This window comes from Hoplias malabaricus, chromosome 3 (genome assembly GCF_029633855.1).
Source record: "Hoplias malabaricus isolate fHopMal1 chromosome 3, fHopMal1.hap1, whole genome shotgun sequence".
Lineage (NCBI taxonomy): Eukaryota > Metazoa > Chordata > Actinopteri > Characiformes > Erythrinidae > Hoplias > Hoplias malabaricus.
Window position 1 is genome coordinate 19,952,632 of NC_089802.1, and position 8,870 is coordinate 19,961,501.

At 36.4% G+C, this 8,870-nt stretch overlaps 1 long non-coding RNA gene across 1 annotated transcript; it reads right to left on the minus strand.

Moving 5' to 3' along the window:
• Positions 1-427: 427 nt before the first annotated feature.
• On the minus strand, positions 428-8,507 carry LOC136692497 (uncharacterized). Its single transcript, XR_010801949.1, has 3 exons — positions 8,373-8,507; positions 2,149-2,219; positions 428-458 (listed from the first exon to the last, which is right to left on the minus strand). It is a non-coding gene; the product is annotated as an uncharacterized lncRNA (long non-coding RNA).
• Positions 8,508-8,870: the final 363 nt, after the last annotated feature.

Consider the following 8,870-nt stretch of genomic DNA (forward strand, 5'->3'; position numbering starts at 1 on the left):
TTCTTCACCTTGCTGTCTGTGTCTCCTGATCTAGATGACAGCACTGTAGCCCAACCATAAGGTCTCAGAAGCTTAGAGTTTGTGTACTGCATACCAAGTTCTAGCTGATTAAAAAGTGAAAATATCCATTCATGTGAAACTGGCCTTGATTTCTAAATGCCTTGTCCTTCATAATAAACAGTCCAAGAAAAGATAAATTACAAACTTGTGACAGCATATTAAATTATTTTTATTTCTAAGGTCAAACATGTTCTGTGGCCAGTTACTGAAATTTTGTCCAAGACAAAGCACTGATTCTCTATTGTAAAACTGAGTGGTGAAAACTTAACCAGCTGTGACACACACAAAGGAAGAAAGCAGTAAATCCTTTTTCATCATGCCTTTACAATGGATTCATTACAAGAAAGTGACTGACTTTTATTCCAAACACTCTCACATGGTCCAAGAGATAGAGTTACCTGCAAATTGAGGCAGAGTCAAAGCTTTTAAATCTAGTCACAGAACTGGATAACAGTCATTTAGAATCAGCTGCAACAGCACAGCTTTGATAAACACGAAGGACTGCTTAAGCAATATTATGAACTCTTGTAATGTAGCATATTTTAAACAATATCCAAATATTTTGTTTTCAGACAAAATGCAATTTCCAGTAGCAATCTGTAACTTTAACAATATTTAATTGTAATTGAGCTGGCAATTTACACTCCAGCAACAAGGTATGATATCAAATCTATCAGTATGTAACTCGTCCATTTTTTACCATTATGCACACTGCTGCTGCTTTAAATATTCTATCCTTACAATATAAAACCAATGAGTTAAAGCTGTAGCTGTCTTCCAAATAATGCTGCTCTAAAGGGGTCATGGACATCATGTTCCCCTTCAAAGAGACAATAGCTGTGACCCAAAGCATAGGTTGTATCCAAGGTCCTCTTTTGTAACCTACAAAGGACACAGTTAAATAGTAGAAATGTGGTGGCATCATCAGAAAGGGTGTGGAAAATCTGATAGGAACATTCAGATCTTTAAATAATTGAAAGATCTCCTCGATTTGGAGGTTAATTTTTCTATGATATTTTGTGGATTTTTTTCATCACATGAAAAGTTCACAAAGACTTGTCATTACATAAAAACTGAGAAGGCTGCATTTCTCAGAAGCCTGTGCTGCAGCCATGGCTTTGGGGAACAAATACACAAACACAACTCATCTGCCATTTATGTGCATATAAATTGGCTAAAGGCCATATTTCTAAGTGAAAAGATATAAATTATAATATAATTATAAGACAATTATAATTGTCCACATGGAGAATTTCTGAGTAGATATAAATGAACTCTTCCAAACAACTGAAGGATAAGTCAAAGGAAAATAAGTGAAAAAATTATTATGCAGCACAATTATGAAGTGTTTACATTATGTGATTGGTTTTTAAACTTAAATATCATTACATTAAAAAAAGGCTCAATAATCTTAAAGAGGAACTATCAAATGAAGAGCTCAGAAAACCAAAAGCGGTTCTTTTATAGCATAACTCAAATGAAATGTATGAAGACTGAATGTCTAAAATGAATACCTGCAATATGATATTCCTCCACTATCCCTCATTGAATTAACAACAAAAGAAAGCACAAAGAACAGCATAAGCCACTGATTCAGTCACTGAGGAACACTTCCCTCTGGGGCATCTTGCAGCGAAAGATGTTGGGTAATCCTTCACATTTTGTTAAAGCTTTAGTTGTAATCAACTTGTACAGGCAATCTTAGTAATCTTCGTGCATATGTGTAGTGAAGCCACATATCAGGTCATATTTCTTATAAATACAGACATAAATAAGCAGCTTCCAATGTTTATGAAAAGCCAATTGTCTGGCCAAATGCAATTGAATACTCATTGTTACTTAAGTTTTATTTGAATTTAGCAAATATTCTTATCCAGGGTGACTTACATTGTTAACAGTGCTACAGAATTAGACTAATGTAGAGTTATGGGTCTTGCCCAATAACTCATATATTTATAGGCCGGTGTTTCTGCCTCTGCCGGTGTTTTAAGTAGGGAATTAATCCCATCTGTCTTTTGGGAATATACCAAAAATTATATTTTGATTATTATTTGAGAATGTGGGATTTAAATAAATACTGTCCCATACCTTAGGAGTTTTCTTTTTCTTTTCCCAAAACCAGGTTTACAATATTCCAAATATATCCACCCAACATTGTCCTATGACCAAAATCGAGAATGAATGAATGAATGAATGAATGAATGAATGAATGAATGACAGACAGACAGACAGACAGACAGACAGACAGACAGACAGACAGACAGACAGACAGACACACACACAGACACACACACAGACACACACACAGACACACACACACACACACACTTTATTGATCCCCAGGGGAAATTCAAGGTCTCAGTCGCTTACAGACATCACATACAACAAGCACTAACAGCAATGGACTAATAAAAAAAACAAAATAAAAAATAAAACCTAAAAAACACATGAACTATAATGAGATCCATCATATCTAACTTTACACATGAATGGTGGAGCCACATGCTTTGTTTGTCTAATCAATATTTACATGTGCCTTTTGTCATAAACACTTTAATGTCAATGACAATAATACACAATCCAGCCAATTGTGGCTCTGTCGCAAAGTCAATATATTCCTGGAAAAATGTCTATTAATTATAGTCTTTATGCATATACGTAACATTTTTACATGCTGCGTGTCATGTAAGAAAGTGTATAATGTGTATTCTTGTAAAGACAGTTTCATTAAAATCTTCAGTGTTACTGTTTAAGAGGTTGCACACACTATTTAAAGTGGTTCTGTAGGTAACCAGATTAGGTCATAATTAAATGGTTTTAGTAATGAGGGTTTAAATGACTTTTAAGATTTAATAAATAAGTAAAGAAGTTAAATAAGAAGAAGTATATATTTATCAGCCATTTGACACTTATAAATATAGCAAGAGAAGCTGGAGCAAGACCTTTCAGTGTTTGTCTGTTGCTTTGCATGAGCTGAATAATTCTGGGTCAGCACTTGATCTACCAATTCACATATTCTCTTTGAAGACTTTTGAATACTATATGTCCTCAATATTGTCCCACTATTATCTACAGCTTCTGTAATCTTTCTAATTAATAGAGGGAGAGAAAGAAAGGGGCTGGGAGGTAGGTAGACTTGGTGAGAGAAAGAGAGAGAGAGAGGGTGGGGGGCAGGCGGGAGAGATAGAAAGCAAATAAACATACACATGCATATTCTTTCTCTGCAATTAACAGACCGGTGGCTGTTTTTCATGAGCTTATCAGGCCACGCTTGTTGGATATGAATAAAAGAAAGTGTGCTATCTCTCCAGACTAGAGAAAGTAATTAGTATCCATCGTTTATGCAACAGCTGTGTTTATTTTTCCCCCTCATAGTATTTAATGGTTCTTCCATGCTACATCTCTCCTGCCCTTTCTTTTTAGAAAATGGTCACTCAATCTTTTTCTAAGCAATTATTTTCTCCAACAAGTGAGCTAGCTTTGTGTTCCATTTGATTCCATTTAAATTCTACTAAAAGTATCCTCCTTAAAAATGCAGTTTCTGAATGAAACCAAACAAAGATGGTGAGTTTGGTTTGGTGTGAGTTTAGCAATTCTCTAAAAATGTCCAGAGGTAAGTATCACATAGGAGAAGACAAATATATCAGTGGACTATTGTGTGCTCTTTAAATTAGAGGTGCCAAAAAGGGCTCTTAAGAGTGATGTTCTTAGATTGTCCATTCCTAATAGAACCATTTGTTTTTTGTTGTATTGATGTGGAAGTGTGAAGAACTTTTTAAAGCACAGAAGTGTTTTTACACACTTCAGTTTCTCTGCTGGGTTAAAAATACTGCCAGCTAATAAAACTCATCAAGCTGTAGCCACGTGATTAAAAACTGGCCACTGATTAAAATCTAGAGCATTGGTCACCAACCCTAATGCTAGAGATTTCTCAATAAACGTTTGTTGAAATTCTTTTATAAGTCATTGCCATTCATTCACCCCATTCATTTTCCCAGTCATATGCAATGCCACCAACCTAGGAGTGAGGGGAAGCAACATGCTCCTTTGAACATTCTGACACATATGATGCCAACCTCCACTTGAACTCCTGCTGACAGTTCAACCCACTTGGAAGACCTTCCCCCATTTCTCCAATGTATATAAGGCCCTCCTAAAATATTTGGTGTTAGACTGGATAGGAACAGACTGGACTGAGAACAGACTGGATTGGGTATAGAATGACCTGGCTATAGACTGAACTGGTGACAAACTGATGACCAAGCTGTGCCTGTGCTTTTCTGCATGCACGTGACTCTTCAATGCCGAATTTCTAACACAACTAAAGCTACATAAGATAGTTACATTTTGCTTGTGATGAAAGGAAAGGGATTACCATCTTACCCATTCAAAAAAAGTGAAGCCAACTGTGCTTTTTACAACTCCAAACTTGGATGGCTGAGGCATCACTGGGGACATTTACACATTTGTGTTTCTGGAGTATCTTCCAATGCATAAACTGTGAAATAACACAATTAAGACACCTTTTTTTTTGGTTACCTAAGTCAGAAAATATGTGATTGATGGGGATCTGATTTTGCTCCCATTACTCTGTAATAAAATGATACATTGGAGACACATTGCTCCCTTGTCTGAGTAAACCATGTAAACCAGACATGACAAGCTCAGAGAAAAAAACAGGGTGGAAACACATGCAGAGAAATGACAGAATCAAGCAAAAACCCCGATAACTATAGCTTAGAAGGAAATGAAGTGAGATAAATTAGATAAAACTAGCATATATATATAATAGTGTTGAACTGAAATGGTGAAAAATGAGAGCTTCTGCTTGTTTGCTTTTCACTACTGCTCGTTTGTGGCTGTGATGTGCTATGCGTGGCTCATCATCATTTAAAGGATCAGGCATTGTTCTGAAAGGGCTGTGTAACAGCTTATGTAACACAATTGTGCTGTGAAGCTTGATCCTTGTGTTATGTTGACCAAAGCATGTGGCAGATGTTTCATTAAGATGCCAGGTAACTGTGTTAACTTGTGGAAATGAGATTTAATCATAGAACCAAAAAAGTAAACATTGTTGGACTAGTGTGTTACAACATCTAGTTTAAAACCTTCCCAGAAAAGATGAAGCCTTTCCCATAATTTCAGAAGTAGTATTGGATGAGCCAGGGTTCACATACTTCTGGCTATACAGTGTATGATGAAAATGTATCTTATATTAAAAAGTCTTTAATGTGAATCTCTATAAATATCTGCCTGATATCTTGCAGATGACGTTGCTATGGGAATGCAAGAGAAAAACTAAAAGCATGTTCTACATGAAGCTGTTTTACTAATGTGAAAAACATGGTCTTCCTCACTTACTCCAACAAAAGAACTTCATAAATTCTTAAACCTTTTTAAGAAGTTTTGCTTTGGAGTTAATAAACAATCAAAAAAATTTCAGAATCATTTTAGATGCAGGTTGAATCTAAAAAATGTAAATAAAGCAGATCTTCAAATGGAGAGCTGGTTGCAGGTTATTACTGTTCTAGTTTCTAATAAAGTTCTAGAGAGTATAAAATTCTCTGTTTATTAATCACAATACTTTTTGACCACATATTCTGAAAATAGGGAGTTATGTGCTGGATAAGAGAAAACACTTGGGAAGACTTGGTATAATTTAGCTTAATCCCAGACCAAGATTGCAGCCGATGTACAGGCCTTTATTAGATTTATGCTAGGTCACAACTTATCTATATTATTGCATAGGGCTGGCCCCGAATATTCAGATATTCGTTCGTTGGGTAGGAATTCGGTTTATAATTTAGAGATTTGGAGATTTTAGTTTTTTGTCATGTCTGTGATCTGCTTTTTTTTCTACAAAATTAAACAACTGAAGGAACATCCTCAGAGACTGGTGATTCCATAATTTTTGCCAGGGGTTGTAGACAGTGAATTGTGGGTAACTAAAAGACAGGATTGATATTTTGGTTGCTTTCTTTACTCACGCAGCCTTTACTGTACTTGGAGAACTTTGCTGAGTGGAGCAGACATCTTTCTCATAATATCCCCCAACATATTTATAAAAACTGCCTTTCATTGCATGCTTTGGGATGCAGCCTTTGCATTTTATCCTCTATGGCCTTTAGGGATACTGCATAACGAATTGTGTAAATAGATGTGTGTGTTTGTGTGCTCTAAAATGAAAAAGCCATGGATCCTAATCAGACTCTGTACAAACATTTTTATGAGATGGTTCTTTTGAAAATTATATGAGAATGCATAATGTAAAAACTATTTTCCAAGTCACTTACATTTTAATAATTTTTATATTTATTATTCCATTCAGATGTAATCTTACAGGATGTTATTTATTTGATTAATTTGAACTAAACGTACTGTGTTTAAATGTTCCTTATAACTAAATTTAATTTCTTTCATTGTGAGAAAACAGTGAGTGCACAAGCTCACAATGCATTCTATATGGTTTGCCCCTCAAACTGACTCTTGAATTAACTAGAACAATCAATCTATCGTACCCTCCACATCAGCTCTAATTACTCTGTAATTCTGCACGCTCTCTTTCTTTCCCACACACTCTCAGATTGGAATCGCTGAGCTGCTGCTATCACACATGTGGCTGCTGGCTGGTGGGCGGATGTGCTGGGGCTTTGGTAAAAATGTCACTGGGGAAAGAGATAGGCAAGTGAATAACATCGTTACTGACATTCTCAGACTGCAATCGCACAAGGAGTTCAAATTCTTCACATTAAGGAAACAATATTGGGAGATTAGTATGAAAACAATATCTTAGGTTGCACGTAATGACATTTGTGCCTCTTTCACACAGGAACTCTGGAGAATCTCTAGAGAAACTCCAGAGATGATCTGGAGTGGTCCTTTCACACATGCAGCGCACAGTGCTTGATTGATTAGATATTACTATTGATTACATACATCCAAACTGCAAGAGAACAGTAATGTATGGAAAAAAATGTGATTTTATGTTTGCTGTGTTTTTTTCCTACTTCAGGTTAGTCTGTATATGTTTGTTTATATATCCTCCCCACTCTAGCTAGGGCTGATCCTTGCCTGGTCACATGCCACACCTGTAAGGTATCAGTGGTAATATAACAGACTTTACAGGTAATTCATGTTTAAAAATCCTGTGTTTAAGTATAAGTATTATTGGTAAATGTCACTGGTGGTACTTTGCCTATTTTTGTTATGATAATGGTTGTTTTATGTCAGTGTTAGCAGCAACCCTGATAGCAAGGAGACAGCGGACCACTGTTGGCCCACTGAGAGCAAAGTTGGAGGTCCACTAATGTTTTGCACAGCGTTTTCTGGGCGGACCGCTTGTGATTGAACAGAATTTTAGACAAAATGCCACATTTTAGCACTTTTCCATTCACAGTGCAATTTACATTTTTTTCCTTCATTAGGTTCTTTTCTTATCCTTTATAAATAAGATTAGTAAATAATTTTAATCCAGCGCAGTGTCAACATTTTCATCATAATCATTTTATATCAGGCTTATACTCCTTATTATATCTCTCATAGTTGTTGGTGATACTTGTATTAGCTTGTTTTCCAGAATAAAAGTCTCTGTGAATTTAAAATTTGTTTGAGGAGAGTAAAAATGTGTTATATCCTGTACAGGACAGTAATCTGAGTGGTCCGATGGTGGATCAGCAGTGATCTACAGTCAGTGGTGAGCCAGCATTTTTATGCCAGTGGACCGATATATGCTCGCTGTCTGGGAAAAAATACAAAGATGAGTTAACCCCATAAGCAAGAAGAGCAGGTCATGAATCAAAATAATTAATTGACAAAATGTTTTCATCAAACATTTAACGACGCTAACTAATATTTTTCAGAACTAATCCTACCTACACACCGTTCTCGGTAAAAAATAAATAAGTAAATAAATAAAAAATCCCCCTGCTTATTGATTGTTTACACCTGGAGCACAACGCCCTTGAACACTCTGCAACATAAACATGTAACATCACGTATTTCATTTTTTTAAAAATCACTTACAGTCACAGGAGATGTGCTGCACCGGTAAAAACCATGAGCAAATATCAGTATTCACTTGCGTACAGCGCCACAGAAACATGGCAATGTAACATTCTTCAGCTCCTAGCGCACGTGTGGAAAGTTGTTTTTACGCAAAGCTTCGTGAATTCAAAATTTAAGGTGTTATTTATTATATTTCATCCTGTACTCTGCTGCACGCTTCGCTTGAACCTGGCAGATCAAAACTGATAGACACATCTGCAAACAAATAATAAAGACTCTGACAACGATGGTGTGCCGAGATCACTCACAAAATATCCAGGCACGCTGAGCAGGAGAAAATTCATTCGCGGCCCGAGTGCCCGAGCAAGGCACTTAACCCCAAATTACTCCCCGGGCGCCTAGGTGGTTGGCAGCCCCTTGCTCCGGTTGTGTGTGTGTGTTCACTTCCCCTAGTGTGTGTGACGTATTGCTCACTAGTATGTGTTTGTGTGTTTGCTACCACACGTGGGTCAAATACAGAGGAGCACTTTCCCTAAGGGGATCAATAAAGGTGTTTGTTCTTCGTCATCTTCTTCTTCTTCTGGAGTTGACAGAAGGAGCGCTATAGAATGCAATCTGGCCAAAGCATTAGAATAAACTTACATTTTTATCATAGAACAGTTTTGGACACTTTGTGGGTGCATATGCTTACAGTCAGAAAATGCTAATTAACTCCACTTTAGAGGACTTTAGAGTGGATCAGCTTAAAATATTGCAAATTGTTTTATAAGACCTAAATCTGAGAGTGTGCTGTATGTAGAACTTAA